Source organism: Cryptomeria japonica, chromosome 3, assembly GCF_030272615.1.
Source record: "Cryptomeria japonica chromosome 3, Sugi_1.0, whole genome shotgun sequence".
Taxonomy (NCBI): Eukaryota; Viridiplantae; Streptophyta; class Pinopsida; order Cupressales; family Cupressaceae; genus Cryptomeria; species Cryptomeria japonica.
The window spans coordinates 17,547,274-17,565,713 of NC_081407.1; positions in this window are offsets into that span (position 1 = coordinate 17,547,274).

Below are 18,440 nucleotides of genomic sequence, written 5' to 3' on the forward strand. Positions count from 1 at the left end.
TGATACTAATATTATGCCCATGAAAAGTTGTGTTGAAGTCTTTGGTTACACACAACCTCCTAGTCAAGTTAATCATTCCATTCCTTTAACTACCCCTAACATCATGGCTACTTCTACACAAAATGTCATACCTACAAGTGTTAGTCAAGGGGGAAACCCCTCTGATCATAATTCTTTCATCCCTCCTACTATAGGTCTTCCATTTGTTACCCACACATCTCCCATACCCACCTATCATAGTGTTCCACCTCCTTATTCTCAACCCCTGCCTTCCTATAACAACATCCCTCCTTATTCTCAAACCCTTCATTCAATAATTTTACCTTTCCTCAATCCAACATATCCAATTTCAATCCTTCTACCGAAGCTACCATCAATAGTCTAGCCCAAACAATGTCTTCTTTACAACAACAAATAGCTTCCATGAACCAATCTAAGTATAATGTGCCCACATTTGACATACTAAGCCTATTATCCAATGACATTGTCTGAGCTATCGCTCATAAACATGTGGAAGTCCCTCAATTGGAGCTTTATAATGGAAAAGGTGATCCCTTGAATCATGTTAAAACATTCCAAACTTTGTGTAGTGACTTTTCTCATGACCAAAGATTGTTGGCTAATTTGTTTACTAGAACACTAAGGGATAAAGATTTACAATGGTATTGTTCTTTGCCTCCTTATGGTATTACTTCATTTCAACAATTGGCTAATGCTTTGATTCAACAATTTCGCAATAATATTGGTCCTAAGATTACTTTGACTGATTGATGCATTGTAAGAAAGGTATTAGAGAAAAAGTGACTGATTTTATTGGTAGATATAAGCATTTATATTCTCAAATTTCTTTTCCTATGGTTGATCAAGACATTCAAAGAATTTTCATTTCAAATTTGCCAAAATATATTAGGGATTAAGTTCTCTTTTCTGAGTTTACTTCCTTTACGTAGTTGTGCGTAGTACTTCACAATTATCAACATATTGTTTGTCAATTGGAACAATCCTCTTGACTGGCTTTGAATGATAAAAGTGAAAGTGCTCAACAACCTTTTGCGAAGTTCAAACTGAATAAGGGATTCATCAAATTCAATGACAACAAAACTCAAGTAGCAGCTGCAACAATAGGTGTGCCTCCTTTGTCCAAACACTTTAGAAAATAATTCACGCCTCTTAATGAATCTTTGCATAGTATTATGTCGCAATTTTTACAAAGGATGTTGAAACTTCTCCTTATTAAATCAATTGACACAACTAAGCCTTTTTCACCTTCTTATTATGCCAAAGCCTTTTGCCAATACCATCGTCAACCCGTTCATGACACTGAAAAGTATTATCCCTTGAGAAGTAAGATTCAGGACTTTAATGATAACAATACCATATTTGTGGTTGGTGAAAATGATAAAGGAAACAAATCAGTAGCTCCTCCCAATCAAAACCTTCAAATTCTCATTGATCCTTTACCTTCCCATTCCAATAAAGTGATTGATATTGATAATCTTGCCTTCTCTCCTAGTGATTTTGTCCTTGAGTAATAATGTGGTGAACCATATTGATAGAAATGAGTCTCCTAAGGACTTATGCATTACATTTGATCCTAGTGAGACTATTGAAGAACCCAATGGCCCATTATATATCATTGTGAGAATCAAAGGCATACCTTCTTGAGGGGTGCTTATTGATCCAGCTTGTATGGTTAATGATATAACTGGAGAAATTTTTTATACTTTACAATTGCATCAAGTGACATATGAGAAATCTGATGTGATGATTAAAATCTTTGATGATTTCTCTTGTCCCGCCATTGGTTCTATTTATCTTCCCATTGATGTTGGTACTAAAGCTTTAGATGTTAACTTTTCTATAATTCTTACATCGAAACAATTTCATGTGAAGTTGGGACACCTTGGCTCTCTTCCATGAAAGAAATCCCTTCTACTATTCATAAATGCTTAAAATTTCCTCTTGATGATAAAATCATGACTATTAATCATAGCATATACCAACCCACTGTTAGACAAAGAGATGTTTGTCTTGATTATTTTTGGTTTGAACAATTCCAACCTCTTAAAATAAGAAGTGATTCTCTTTTTCAATCTTATCAAAAATAGAAGAATGAGATGATCTTATCTTTGAGCAAACCTAGAAATCCAACACTTACTCTTCCTCCAAACGATCATATGCCTCTTCTTATGGATAAGTCTATTCTTCCTCCTAAGGATAAAGATATTCTTTCTCCTAAGGAATAATCTATTCCTTCTCCTAGGGATGAGTCTATTCTTCCTCCCAATGATATGAAAGATCTTCCTCCTAAGAATCAATTTATCCCTCCTCATAAAGCTAAACATATGATTTCTCCTAAGGATAGACCTATTCCTCATCCTCATGATGGACCTGGTCTCCTTCCTACACCTCCAATTCCTCTTTTATATGGTGTGGTTCCACCTCCTACATCTTACAAAGGAAAGCGACTTGTCTCTCCTATTGTTCAACCTAAGAGACCTTCTCATATGCATCCTTCCTTAAAAGAAGAAAACAATCCTATACTTGATGAACCTAAACCTTCATAACATTCAACTAAAACTAAAAGAAATTATTGTGTGAGAGAACATTGACAGAGAGGTCATGCTAGAGCTCGTGAACTTGCTTCTTAAACTCCTTCTTCTCCCAAGACATCAACTCTTGATATAATACCATTTTCTTAACCTTCTCTTAGCCAAGAGGTTCAACCAAATTCTCCAAGATGCAAAATGATTAAGACAAATGATGGTTCAAGTTCTATTCCTATTAGAGCTCCTATTTTTGTTAATCTTGATGAAGAAATAGGTGATAATGTTATTAATGATGAAAATGTTGATCCTAAAATTTCTGATGATGAATAAGAATGTGTTGATGTTGACAATGATTTACCTGAGAAATTTTCAAAAGCATTAATCCTAGCTCCTAGTAACAAACAAAGTGACTCATCATTAGAGCATGGTCATTATTTGGAACTTATGAGAGCTCCATCTATCGTTCTTGATGTTGCTCCTCTTATGTGTTGTCTACCTTGCCGAAATAATAATCAACAAGATCGGGGGGCGAACGACGTGATTGATTAGCTTCATTAGAACCCTATATTTTATCTCTCTTCTCTCTTGCTTGTTTGTGATCTTCTTCTATTTCTCTCTCAATTCTTCTATTTTTTGTCCCTAGTTTTGTCTAGTTAAGGACGATACAAATCTTAGAGATCTCTTTTGGGTCTCTCCTATGTTGACTCAAATCTTAGAGATCTCTTTTGGGTCTCTCCTATGTTGACTCAAAAGACACATGTGCCCTTCTTCCATGGTGGTTTCCTTTCTTTGGAGGATGAGGATAATTCTATGCATATATAAACACATGATATACATTGGTTATCATAAATAGTATATTGAATCCAAAGTTAAGTGAAACCATCTCATGCTTTGTGTTTTGTGTTCTTTATCCTTTGATTTTTCCTCTCTTGGGACCTTATTTTTGTGATAACGTGCTTGTATTTTTGGGTGTATCCTACCTTAAAGCAATTGCTCCCGATAAGGTGTACACAATCACTTTAACGTGGGGGAATACACTTCTCTCATTGATTCTCTCTCTTTCATATCTTGATACTTAAAGTTACTTAGCGAGCTTTATCTCTTGCTGTGTAATTTTTGGTATTTTTCTTTTCATGACTCATAGTAAGAAAACCTTACTAGTTTGCAGTCTGTTGGCATTTTGCATAGAGATTGCATTAATGATATGTTGTCATTGATGTCAATTAAATTGGTAATGGTATTTATGTTATTGTTGATATTGTTGTTATTGATATTGGCTAGTAACTGATAAGAAGAGATTTGTGGAAGATGTTGTAAACTGGTATGTAAAGGGTTAAACCTTTCTAAGCAATGTAACCGGTAAACCCTATCAGTTGTTAAACCCGAACCGATCAAGTTTGTTGGCTTATTATCTAATAAGCGGTAATGATGAAGACAAGTGTGATCATTGTATAAGGATAAGTTCAAATTGTTTTGATGTGTTAGTTTTGTCTAGGGAAGGAGAAAAGTGGATTGCATCTAATGCACAACACGTGATGAGTTACAAAGTCCCATGAAGCGATGATCATGGAGTAGTTGGAATTTTCTTGAAGAATGTGAAGAGATTGTCAAGATTTCTAACGGTCAAGATTGTACTGACTTTTTTGTAATCTCGATGATGAGAATGAGGTTTTTTTTGTGTTACCAACCTAACTGATTTGTATTTAAGGTCGATGAAGTTGTTTGTAAAGGTTGTTGGAAAGATTGATAGAAACCTATTGAGTGTGTAGTTGCCTAACTCGTGAATGGATCTGCACTTTGAGTGAAGGCAGATTGAAGCTTAGAAGGATCTGATCAAGCAAATGTAGTGCTACTCAGATAGATCAATAAAACCTCTTGTTTTCTAACAATTACAGTAGTAGTGAAATCCCTTAACTGGGTAAGCTCTAACAAGATTGGTTACTCATTAAATCCTCTAACAAGGTGGTCCATTATCTTGGATTCTTAAATCCTCCAACGAGGTTACTCCTAACAGGGTATTGTGCTTTTGATCAAGGCATATTTGTAAATCCCTTAACCAGGTGATTCCTAACCAGAATTAGTTCTTAACAGGACTTATTGTAAAACTTTAGCAGGCTTGGCTCCTAACAGGGTGAACTTCAGAAGAGTTCAAATAGTTATCCTTATGAGTCTCATCTCACCGTGGTTTTTACCTATTTGGGTTTTCCATGTATAAACATTTGTTTCAAGTAGTGAATGCTTTTGTGGTTATGATCTTATTTGTTGATTTGGTTAACTTGTGATAAGGCATGGTAAGTAGAAGCATTGAAAGATGAATATGTTGAGTTATGATTAAGGATTATTGATGTTTACAAGATTGAATTTGTTTACTATTAAGTTGTCATAACAGTTAAACTAGTTGATGTCAAGCATTCTTATGAATATTGATCTTGACTGAGATATGTTTACTTTGTGTGACTGAGGTTGAGATTGGGAACTTTGTATCAGTTTTCCAATATACTGATTCACCCCCCTCTCAGTATTCTACCAGATACTTATTCTTTCATCATACCATCAATTGGTAGCAGAGTGTCTCAGGTCCTCTTAATCTAAAAGCCTAACAACTTGAGGAAATGATCTTGTAAATCATGATGAAGAAAAAAGGTTTGAAGTTCAACAAAGATAACTATAGAATATGGAGTGATAGAATGAAGATTTACATTAAAAGTCTTGGTAGTCAGTATTGGGATCATATAGGAACTAAGTATACTACACCCACTGGAATCCTGGCTAATGATTAGAAGAAAGAACAACAAGAAAATCACCAAGCATTAGAGGCCATTATCAGTTCTTTGTCTGATGCTGAATATGTAGATGTTCATCATCTTGAGACAGCACATGAAGTGCGGCAAAAACTTGAAGAGATTTATAGCAGTGATAAACATGTTAAGATTACCAAAGAGGAGAGTTTAAGAGGAAAGTTTCATGACATGATAATGTCTGAAGGTGAGAATATCCAGCAATATGGTCAAAGGATTAAAGAGATAGTTGGAGAGATAAAGAGTGCAGGAGGGAAAGTGGAAGATGCCACAATAATCAGTAAGGTACTGAGAACCCTACTACCAGTCTATGCTATCCAAGTTGCAGCTATTCAAGAGCTGAAATCCATTGACAAGACAAAGGTAACTCTTGGCTCTATTATTGGCAAACTTACTACTTTTGAACTAAATGGCTATGATGGTAGTGTATAGAAATTAGAATCTATATTCAGAGCTTCTATCTCTAACTCATCTATGAGAAGAAGTAGAGATGCTAATGATGAAGACAACTTAGTGGAACTTGAAGCATTGTTGGCAAAATGACTCCCTAGAGGCACTGGTAAATATAGAGGTAAGCTACCTTTAAAATGTTTTGCATGCAGCAAGATTGGTCATATAGCAGCTAATTTCCCTAATGGTGAAAATAAATACAAGAGAGACAAATTTAAGAAGTATAAGGGTAAAGGAAACAGATATTGTCTTGTAGCTATTGACAGTGGTATTATTGATGAAGAATCCGATGATGATGCTAGTGAAGATATTGTGTTCGTAGCTATTAAGGAAGAAATATCAAATCAGAAGGCACTAGTATCCAGAATAGATAGCTCTGATGATTGGATCATAAAATAGTGGTTGTTCACATCACATGACCTATGATCGGAGAAAATTTCTTTCCTTGAAGGAATTTGATGGCGGTGTTGTCAAATTTGGAAATGACTCACCCTGTATGGCTAAAGGTAAGGGAATTATTTCTCTTAATAGGAAGAGAAGTGTTGACGATGTCTATTGGGTTGAAGGCCTAAAGCACAATCTTTTAAGTGTGGCACAACTTAATGATAGAGGGTACCCACTAGAGTTTAGAAATGGAATGTGCAAAATCTTTGACAACAAAGGTGAATTGATTGCAACCAGGAAATAGACCAGAGGTAATCTATTTCATCTCAATCCTAAAGTTACCAACTATTTGATTACAAAAATAGATGATAGCTGGCTTTGGAATAGGAGATTTTGTCATATAAATTTTGACAATATTGTTAAAGTAAGCAAGTCTAAGACAGTAAGAGGTCTACCTTAGCTAGACAAACCGGTTAATGCTCTTTCTAAAGAATGTCAACTAGGAAAGATGATTTCTTCAACTTTTAAGAGCAAGTCCTTCTCAATAGAGCACTTGTTAGATTTGGTTCATACAGATCTATTTGGACCAGTAAGAACAAGAAGCATTCAAGATGACAAATAGTTCATGATCTTCACTGATGATTGTTCAAGGATGATGTGGGTCACATTCTTGAAGGATAAGAATGAAGCCTTTGGTAAATTGAAGGCATTCAGAGCCTTAGCTGAGAAAGAGAGTGGCAAAAAGATAAAATGTCTAAGAACGTATGAAGGTGGTGAATTCACTTCAGTGGAGTTCACTAAGTATTGTGATGATAATGGTATCAAGTGGCAACTTTCTGCACCAAGGACACCACAATAGAATGGTATAGTAGAGAGAAACAACTGGTCAGTGGTTGAAGCTGCTAGAACTATGTTGATACAAGGAGGTGTAGCAAAAACATTTTGGAAAGAAGTTATAAGTATAACTGTTTACACAAAGAACCGAGTTATGGTGAAAAGAGGTAAGGACAATACCCCATATGAATATTGGTATGGGAAATAACCTGATGTTAGCTATTTTAAAATATTTGGAAGCAAATGTTTTATTAAAAGAGGTGATTACATAAGAAAGTTTGAAGCTAAGAGTGATGAAGGCATATTTCCTAGATATTCCACCAAGAGTAAGGCCTATAAATGCTTCAACAACCGGACACAAAAAATTGTTGAGAGTGCTGATGTTCATGTAGATGAATGTCTTGAAGTTTCAGATGGAACCAGTTCTGAGAAGAAGGGTGAAGATCCTTGCATTTTTCTTTTAGAACATAAAACTATGAAATCAGAAACTGGTAAAGCAAATCCTGATGTACTTGTTCAACCAGAACAAATAAATTCAAAGGAAGATGATAATGAGGAAGCTGAACTTGAAGAGAATGATCATGTTATTCCTAGGTATGTGAGATTGAATCACAGTCCTAAACAGATAATTGGAGATAAGGATGCTAGTGTACTAACTAGAAGGAGAATAAGAGAGAACTCTTGCATGATCTCCACCTTTGAATCTAGAAGTGCTAAGGAGGCATACGGTGATGATTATTGGGTGAAAGCTATGGAGGAGGAATTGGATCAAATTGAGAAAAACAACACTTGGACCCTGGTACCCCGACCAGTAAACAAGAATGTTATAGGTACTAAATGGGTGTTTAGAAACAAGTTAAATGAAGATGGTGTTATAATTCGCAACAAGGCAAGATTAGTATGCAAAGGTTATGCGCAAGAAGAAGGAGAGGATTATGGAGAAACTTTTGCACCAATAGCAAGATTGGAAGGTGTCAAAACATTGCTTGCATTTGCAGCTCATAAGAAGTTCAAGGTATACCAGATGGATGTCAAGTCTGCATTTTTGAATGGGATACTGGAAGAAGAGGTTTATATAGAGCAGCCTGATGGTTATGCATTGACAGAAAAGGAAGACATGGTATGAAAATTGCATAAAGATTTGTATGGATTAAAGCAGGCACCCAGAGCATGGTATGAACGACTTCATACTCATCTAATGAAGATAGGATTTTCTAGAACCAATGATGATAGCAATATTTATGTCAAGTCTGAAAGAGATGAAATACTGGTCAGTGAAGTATTTATTGATGACATTATATTTGGAAGTAATGATGACATGAGTAATTATTTTGTAGATGAAATGAAGAATGAATTTGAGATGTCATTAGTAGGGGAAATAAAAAATTTCATAGGCTTACAGATACAACAGATGAAGAATGGTATTCTCATTACTCAATCCAAGTATGTGAGAGAGGTTTTGAAGACTTTTGGTATGAGTGACTATAAACCAGTTAGAACTCCAATGGTTATAGGTTGTAAATTGTCCAAGGAATATGCATCTAAGTTTGTAGATGAAAAGGAATACATGTCAATGATTGGCAAATTACACTATGTTGTTCACAGTCGACCAAATATTACCCATGCAGTTGGTATTGTTGCTAGATTTCAGAAGAATCCAAAGGAGGCACATCTAATGGCAACCAAAGGAATTTTTAGATATCTGAAAGGTATTATTAACTATGGGTTATGGTATCCATATGGTGGAAATTTTGATTTGAAAGCATACATAGATGCTGATTGGGCAGGAAATATTGATGACCGGAAAAGTACTACTGATGGAGCATTCTTTCTAGGAGGAAGGCTAGTTTCATGGAGTAGTAAAAAGTAGAGTTATACCTCACAATCTACTATTGAAGCTAAGTATGTAGCAGCTTATATGAATTGCACACAAGCTATGTGGATGAGACACATTTTGGAAGGTTTGAAGATAGAAATCTAAGAACCAATAAAGATTTTGTTTGATAATACAAGTGCAATAAACATTTCAAAAATCCTATTTTGCATGCAAGGACTAAGCACATTGAATTGAAATATCACTTCTTGAGGGAAAAAGTTCAAAGTAAAGATGTTATCTTGGAGCATGTTTCTACCAAGGAGCAGCTTGTAGATATCTTTACCAAACCTCTACCTAAGACCACTTTCGAGTATCTTAGAAGTCAATTGGGGGTTGTCCCTCTTCATGAAGTTAGTTGAGCATGATGTTGATTGCATCAGTCCCTGTACCACTTGCAAAATTTTACATGGATTGATGAAGAAGTGGATGTATTCCACAGGGGGAGCATCAAGTTGCAGAATGATGTTGATGGACAGTGAGAGCAAAATTACATTTTCTTTTTACTTTCACTTTGGCATTGTTGTCAAAGGGGGAGAAGAATTATGTATCTGATTAGGTGAACCAGCGGCAGGCTAGAGACAGACAGCGGCAGGCTGAAGACAGACATCAGCAAGGTGAATACTTGGTAATGTAAACCAAGATTCCTATTCACCAATTTCAGCAACAATCAGAGCCGTTGATATTTGTATTTCCATCAATGTCAAAGGGAGAGATTGTTGGCATTTTGAGTTTGTTGGCATTTTGCATAGAGATTACATTAATGATATGTTGTCATTGATGTCGATTGAACCGGTAATGGTATTCATGTTATTGTTAATATTGTTGTTTTTTGTATTGGTTATTAACCGATAAGAAGAGATTTGTGGAAGATATTGTAAACCAGTATGTAAAGTTTGTGAGTTGAACCGGTGAATCAGTGTAAAGGGTTAAACCTTTCTAAGCAATGTAACTGGTAAACCCTATCAGTTGTTAAACCCTAACCGATCAAGTTTGTTGGTTTATTATCTGATAAGTGACAATGATGAAGACACGTGTGATCATTGTATAACGATAAGTTTAAATTGTTTTGGCAAAAAAAATTTTGTCTAGGGAAGGAGAAAAGTGGATTGCATCTAATGCACAGTGCATGATGAGTTACAAAGTTTGATGAAGCGGTGATCATGGAGCAGTTGGAATTTTCTTGAAGAATGTGAAGAGATTGTCATGATTTCTAATGGTCAAGTTTGTACCGACTTGTTTGTAATCTTGATGATGAGAATTAGGTTTTTGTTGTGTTTTTTATTACGGGAAAAATAGGTTTTGAAGGGACCCCAAAACCCTTTACAAAAGATCCTTAAAAGATGATAGCATTAAGAAACAAGAAAAGACATTATGCGAAAAAACTAGCACAATTCTGGGCAAAAACTAGCATAAAAGTCCAACAAAACCAGCAACATCCAGCTATAATAGAAAAAAAAAAAGACAAATTACTTAATGTTTTTAAGGGCATTAGCCAAATTTCTGATAATCCCTTGCAAATATTTAATATTATCCCTGAGCATAGGGATTTCCTTGGAAGAGGCCAAAGCATCTTTTTTCATACTCGCCCTAGTCCTTTTTGCCGCACCACCAGGAGCACTTTCCACTATCCCTGCCTCAATAGCTTCCTCATAAATATCTAGGTCCACAACAAGTTTGGAAGTGCTGGAGCCATCAAGGAACTTGGCAATTTCCTCTATATTCCTAGTCACAGAGGTAAGGATATTCGGAATCATAACCAAAAGGTTTTTCATGGTTGTTTTTCCATCCTCTAGTTTACTAATCTGAGCTTCCAGCTTCTCCACTTTTACCTCCATACCCTTTTTCCACTGCTCCTGGTTACTTTCATCTTTCTTTCCTTGCTCTTCCTATTGCTTATCATTTTTTTCCAAATTCTTGATTCTTTCATATACCCACTTATCAAAACCCATTCGAGCCTCAGACTAGTTTTTGAGTTTATCCAGAATAATCCCATCTCCATCTTTTTCCTATTCCCTACTTGTTTCTTCCTTATCCTTCTCTTGCTCAATTTCCATTTCCCTTTCCTCCTTATTAATCTAATTGTCCTACTCCTCCATTGGTTGGCTATTAACATTACCAATACTTACGCTATGGGTAGGGCTATTCTGATTAGAAATATCCTCAACTCCTCCTTCCTCTTCCCCCCTTCCTCTTCTTTCTAGCTCTCCTCTCCATCAGACTCATCAGTCTCCATCTCGCTTCCATCTTTTCCCATGTCCTCAAAATCAACCTCCATATCCTTTTGTTTACCCATGTCCTCTTGAATTTTCTCCACAGCAGCTTTTTTACCCCTTTTTCTCTGTATCAACTCATCCTTGCTAGGACCACCTTCCTCAATCTTCCTCTTTCCTTTCCTCGGTGATACCGACAACCTCTTGTTTTTCTAGATAGCCAAAATCTTGCAATGCTCATAAATGAGCAAAATAAGGTCGTAATGAAGCACGAGCGAAGAAGGGTTCTTGCTATGCTTATTTAGAGACCATGATAGAGACCTGAAAAGGTAATAGGGAAAAGAAATCCTCTTCTAATGTCTAAAGTGATTTAAAAGCACAAAATGGTATGTGTGGACCCTGGTGAAATGACCCTCCCTAGTAATATATTACATAATTGCATTAAGCACACATCCCCAGATTTTCTTGATATTAGAAGCATCATAATACCCCCTTGTAGCTTTTCCTAATTTCACTCTCTCCTCTTTATGCAGAAAAAGATTTATTGCATTATTAGAAACTTTTAGGTCCCTAAAGAAGTTAAGACCCGAATGGGGCATACCTGTGACTGTCGAAATGAGGTCCACATCTAGCTTAAACCTAACACCATGAATTTTGAAGGAGCCATTTATCCAGTTTTCAGTAACTTTGGTGACCGCTAGGTTTACTCTGCCTTTACCATAGTCTACCAATTTTTCCATGAAATGCGTCATGAATCCCTTCTCCAGCTTTGTTGATACCTTAGGCATCTCCTGCCATCTGGAAATATTATCAGGTTCCTCTCTTCTTAGATCCCCCCATTTTAGAGTTCATTTTACAATTTCTCTACTTCTACAACTTCAGAGCTTTCTTCCAAATGACACTCGACTTTTGAAAATGCACACCCACAAAGCATATAGAAAATTAATATTCTTGTTTAGGACTCTACCCTTTTAATGTGCCATCATCACCTTTCTAAAAATTTGAAGATTAATCATCAATACTTCCATGATTAACGTGCGATCCTTCTTTCCCCATAAATCTATCCTTTCTAATGAGTTTTTTAATATTAAAATCAATGTTAACTTCCCCATTCCATATACTTTGAGCTTCGGAAATTACACCAAGGTTCGCAAGGCCATCCGCTATGGCATTTTTTCCTTGAAAGCATGTTCAATAATAATTGATTTAAAGCTTGAAATAATTTCTCTAGATTAAAAATTAATATTTTCTATAGTCCACGAAGGCTCAATTTCTCCCTTAAGGCATTTAATAATGTTAAGTGAGTCTCCCTCCAACCATAGATTATCATGATTGAGATTTTTTTCTATAATCAAAGTATTCAGAGCCATTGAGGCTTCTGCATAATGACTAGTTTAGTTACCCAAAGGGCCAACAATAGCCACAAGGCAACTTCCAATAAAATTCTTGACAATGCCCCCATAACCAGCTTTCCCAGGATTTCCCTTAGAAGCCCCATCAAAGTTGGCCTCAATCCATCCCTGTGAAGGAAAGCACCAAAAAAGACCATCCCTACCCTTATCCTTACTATTTCTGTTATTGGAGAGGTTTCAACTTTCATTAAAGTCTTCTTTAGCAGCTAAACCATTATCAATTCCATATAAACATTCAAAGATCCCTCTATATATTTTATCCACCACCACTTCAGAGTTCACACTTTTATCCCTAAAAATCTTGTTGTTGCACTCCTTCTAGATGTTCCATATAACAATAGGGTTTTTGTTGTGTTATCGACCTAACTGATTTGTATTTAAGGTCGATGAAGTTGTTTGTAAAGGTTGTTGGAAAGATTGATAGAAACCTATTGAGTGTGTAGTTGCCTAACCAATGAATGGATTTGCACTTTGAGTGAAGGCAGATTGAATCTTAGAAGGATCTGATCAAGAAAATGTAGTGCTACTTAGACAAATCAAGAAAACCTGTTGTTTTCTAACAATTACAATAGTAGTGAAATCCCTTAACCGAGTAAGCTCTAACAAGCTTGGTTACTCATTAAATCCTCTAACAAGGTGGTCCATTAGCTTGGATTCTTAAATCCTCCAGCGAGGTTACTCCTAACAGGGTATTGTGCTTTTCATCAAGGCATATTTGTAAATCCCTTAATCGGGTGATTCCTAACCAGAATTAGTTCTTAACAGGACTTATTGTAAAGCTTTAACAGGCTTGGCTCCTAACAGGGTGAACTTTAGAAGAGTTCAGATAGCTATCCTTGTGAGTCTCATCTCACCATAGTTTTTACCTATTTGGGTTTTCCACGTATAAACATTTGTGTCAAGTGGTGAATTCTTTTGTGGTTATGATCTTATTTGTTGATCTCGTTAACTTCTAATAAGGCATGATAAGTAGAAGCATTGAAAGATGAATATGTTAAGTTATGATTAAGCATTGTTGAAGTTTACAAGATTGAAGTTATTTACTATTGAGTTGTCATAACAGTTAAATTGGTTGATGTCAAGTATTCTTATGAATATTGATCTTGACGAAGATATGTTTACTTTGTGTGACTAAGTTTGAGATTGGGAACTTTGTATCTATTTTTCAATATACTGATTCACCCCCCCCCCTCTCGGTATTCTACTGGATACTTATTATTTCATCATACCATCATAGTCATGGTTCTCTCTTTCTCCTTCTCATGATGTCCCTTTTATCTTGTTATCGATGTTGTGAGATACTAAAGTCCATTAGGGGCTTGGTGTGTCTTACCTCCTTAATGACTAGGTGGTAAGTTTTTCAGTGTGAACCATTTGTACTTTACCGAGAGTATGATTGACTTCATACTCTTGCTAAAGTGGGGGATAAATGTAGCATCCTAAAATTGCACCCCTTTGTAATTTTGACTGCATTTGGGTCTTCACCTTAGTGTTTGTTCCCCTTGGCCTGTTTGAAGACCTGATTATGGTCATACCCATCATAAATACCACAAAATTTGATCCCCCCCTCCTTGGGAACTTTGATCCTAACCCAAAATAGGGTACGACTAGGGCATGGTGCCCTAGTCCTCACTGGGACCATGGGACCACACCATGGTCCTCCCTAAATTGGGCCCCCTTTAAACCCATTTTTGTAATTAAAAAATGAGCAGGATTCCCCCCTCTATGTCGACTCATGTTGGAAAATTAGTTTATTTTCCCAATAGGCAAGTATAAAAGGAGGATTTACCCTCTTAATTGACATCTATCAAGCATCTGACAACCACATGAGATCAAGCATTTAAGCATTCATGAGAAATTGAGCATTTCCAGTCTTCCTTCAAACCTTGGAGCAGCAATAAAGTCAAGATTCAAGCATTGAGGAGGATATCATTCATCCTATTTTATTAAAGACTTCATAAACTCCAATTCCATGTGGAGGCAAGCAAAAATTCACAAGGAGGTATCGTCATTCAATTTTCAGTCATAATTCAGCATCTCCCTCAAAAGGAGAATCTTTCACTATAGTCATTTCAAATATCTTTTCATGGTTAATTCCAAAACTAAGGTTTGACATAAGGGAAGCCCCTATTCACAATTTATTTCCCCTTCTTTATGTGTGTAGAAAACATGTACGGAGCTACGATCTTTAAAATAAGCATTATTTGTAGAGATGAATCAACATTTTTTGGTGTGCGAAAAACTAGGAGGACCAAGGTGCCCACCACCATGGTGCCAATATTTTTGGAGCATTTTCTAGGATTAGATCCAAATCTAAATATACTACTCAGATCTAGGTGCATGCAAAAATTTTGCGTCTGTAGCTCATTGTTTTCTCAATTTTACCTTCATTTTTCAACATTTTACCTAATTTCAGTAATTCAATTTACAAAAGAGGAATTAAATCATCACACAATCACCCCAAATCTATTCAGTATTCATTCATTGCCTAATTTGTGACTGAATCTAGTGGGTTCCCTTTCCTTTTTTTAATGTAATGGCAAATTAGCGGTTTTCATCCCTCTAATGGTGGAAACCCTAATTTTTCACCATTAAGGATGCCAATGTTATTATGCCTTTAGAGTTAGAGGTTTCTTCACTGCAAATTTCTCTCGATGGAACCCTTGACAATAATTCTTATAGAGAACAACATTTGCAACAACTTGAAATGCTCTCGAACATATTCAAGCTTATCAAAAGACTATGCAGCGAAGCTATAATGATAAGCTCATTCATTTCTCTCTCTTATTTAGTGACTTGGTCCTTTATGAGAATCAACACAATGTAAATTCTCTACCAAGTGAACAAAGAAAGTTTAGTTTGAATTGGCTTAGACCATACATCATCACTGAAGTCTATGGATCAAGTACTTACAAGATAATAGATGTGGAAGGTATGTCTCTCAAGGACCCCATTAATGCTATGCATCTTCCTTCTTCCTTTCTTACTAAATAGTATGCTACCATTGTCATCATTAAAGCATGTTATATTAGATAGTTTAATTATCTTTCTATTTAGTGTATAATGCTTCATTCTTGACAAATTAGTTTTTAGTTTGTCTTGGATTCATTTGTAATTTCTTATTCTTAGGAGATTAAATTTCTTTATGTTAACAAATTGTTTAGTATTTTGTGTATCTATGTTAGTTAGATCATGATGTGTTTAGTTAGAATTTTTTTTCACATAGACATTTAGCTTAACATAGGTGCACTATATCATCAATTGTCTCACTCAGTCAAACACCTATTAAGTTATTTAATTAAATCACACATATATCAATTTAATCATTGTAGCATTAAGTGAAACAATCTACATTGGTTGTTCAATTAATTACGCATGCATTAAATAAATACACAAATGTACATCACCATATTTGTTACTTTAATCAAAGTAATATAAGACATTGTTTTGTGTCACATGTAAAAGAATTCATCTTTAAAGTATCAATTAGAATTCAAAGGAAAATCACGAATCCCTATCTAATCAAAGAATTCAAACAAATAGACAATGAAATAACACAATCAAATCAAAATAGGAATTATAAAGTAATTCAATCAAAGCTCCCTATTCTGTGACTGCGTATAACTTCCATTGCTCTTCTCTTCTCTGTGGTATGGTGGCTCTCAGATATTGCACTAGCAACCTGCAATTGACACAAAGATTCAAAGTTCGTGATTGTTGAAAATGGAGATTGAATGCTCAATTTATAAATTTTTGGAGAAGATTGATTGAAAGGTGGAACAAATTGATCAAGAGGTGGAACTCAGGTGAGCTCACATGAAAATTGATAGTTGAACTGCTGATTTGGAGGTGAAATTGAATAGATTGAATAGATTAATTGAGTCAACTGATTGAGAAAAAGCTAACTAAAGGAAGAAAAAGAATGATTGGAGGAAATTAAGAAGATGACAAAGATAACTAAAAGATGAAAATAGAGATTGGAGAGATAAATGATTTAATTAATTGATTGATTGAATTAATTAATTTAGCATGTGCTGGCACTTTAACTTAGATTTTCAATTTAATATTTGCATGAGATTTATTCAAATAATTAAATTTATTTTAAATTCAATTTAGTATTTGAATATATTTAGAATTTGACTTTGATTTACAATTTGATTTTTGAAATCATGCACATGTAATTGAATTTGGGAGAAGTTAGAAGAAATTGAAATTAAATGAAATTAGAATTTGGGGATTTGGGGATTTGGAATTGAAGATTTAATTAGCTAATTAAATAATTTAAAGCAACAATTTAATTATTTTAGAAATGGAATTTAAATTAAATAATAAATATTATTTAAATTAAAGGATTTAAATCATAATTAATTAAATAATAAATATTTGATTAATATTTAGAAAAGGGTTGAATGATTAGATGATTACAGATAAAAATTGAAAATTAATTTATTTAAATAATAAAGATTATTTAAATTGGGGAATTAATCAAAATTAACTAAATAATAAATATTTAATTAATATTAAAAAATGGTTAAAATGATTAAATGATGAAAGAATAAGAAATAGAACAATTAGTAAGATGATGAGGAAATATGAAATTAGAAGAATAAGATTAATTAACTTAATTAAAGAATTAAAGAATTATTTAATCAATTAGAGGAATAATTAGCACATGATCAATGAGACATTTTTAGGTGTCTACATTTTCCCCTCTTTGAGACAATGTCAGAATGACGTTGCTTCGAAGAAAATGAAAATTTTTGCCCCAGTATGCCCCAACGACGCTTAGGGTGTAATGCCCCCTCGAGAGATTGTTTGTGCATTAAAGGCATGAATGATCTCTCGAAAAAAGAAGAATGTGAGATGAAAGATAGAAGAATGGTTAGTTGATTGGAGATAGAGATAGGTGATGTGAAGATGATATTGAGATAGAATATGATAGAATAGATTGATGAAAGAAATAGAATAATGTTAGATGAGAATATGATTTAGAAAGAAGATCGGAAATCAACAAACTATCAATAAATAGATGAGATGAGAATGAAATTGAATGAATCACGAACCCGTGTCATTTATTTTATTGTGCAATATATATTCATCACTGAGCCTTTTTGTTGAACAATGAAGCTTAGCACATCAGGGTATAAGGAACCAAGATGTAAAGATATCTCATTGAAGAAACAAACATGTAGCAGACAAGGAGTGAACCCCTCCATTCTGGGAAATACACTAGGGGTCGAGGTATGTGTGGCATTCAATAGTTGAATGCTCCTATCACAGACACCCACTAAAGCAATTTCCCTAGAACTTCATCGGTTCACACCACAAACAACAAACAAAGAAAAATACCATGACCATCCCGGATCCTCTAGTCACTTGTGGACATCCTTGAATGGCATAAGAACATAATCTATCGCCAATTATAAAAGATAAAGACTGACCCAGACAAAATTCAACAGCTATACTGACCTTGTGCCTTCATTCTCAGTTGCTTGATTTGATGGTTGATAATGTCTGATCTCAGAAATTTGCGGACCCAGTTTAAGACTAACCTGTCTGATTTTGAGTGTATCCTCTTTTGTTTAAGACAAGATAATGATCACTTGATATGGATATGAGTGATAAGACAATTCAATTAGTTGATTGCAAATGTTTGACTGGGTAGTCATATCCTTTGTTTAACTTTGTGTGAAACGTTTGCTGGATATCTGTTAGGGTATTTGATTCTTGCGAGACATTTTATTGCAAGTTTTTTGATTGATTGATTTTTGATTGTTTAGTTCTTTCCCAAGAGGATTTTCGATGTTTTTGGATTATTTGGATGGATATTTGAATGTTTTTGGTTGATTTTTTCAAGATATTTTCCAGATGTTTTTTATTTTTCTCAAAGGATGTTATATGAATGTTTTTGGTATTTTCACTACTCT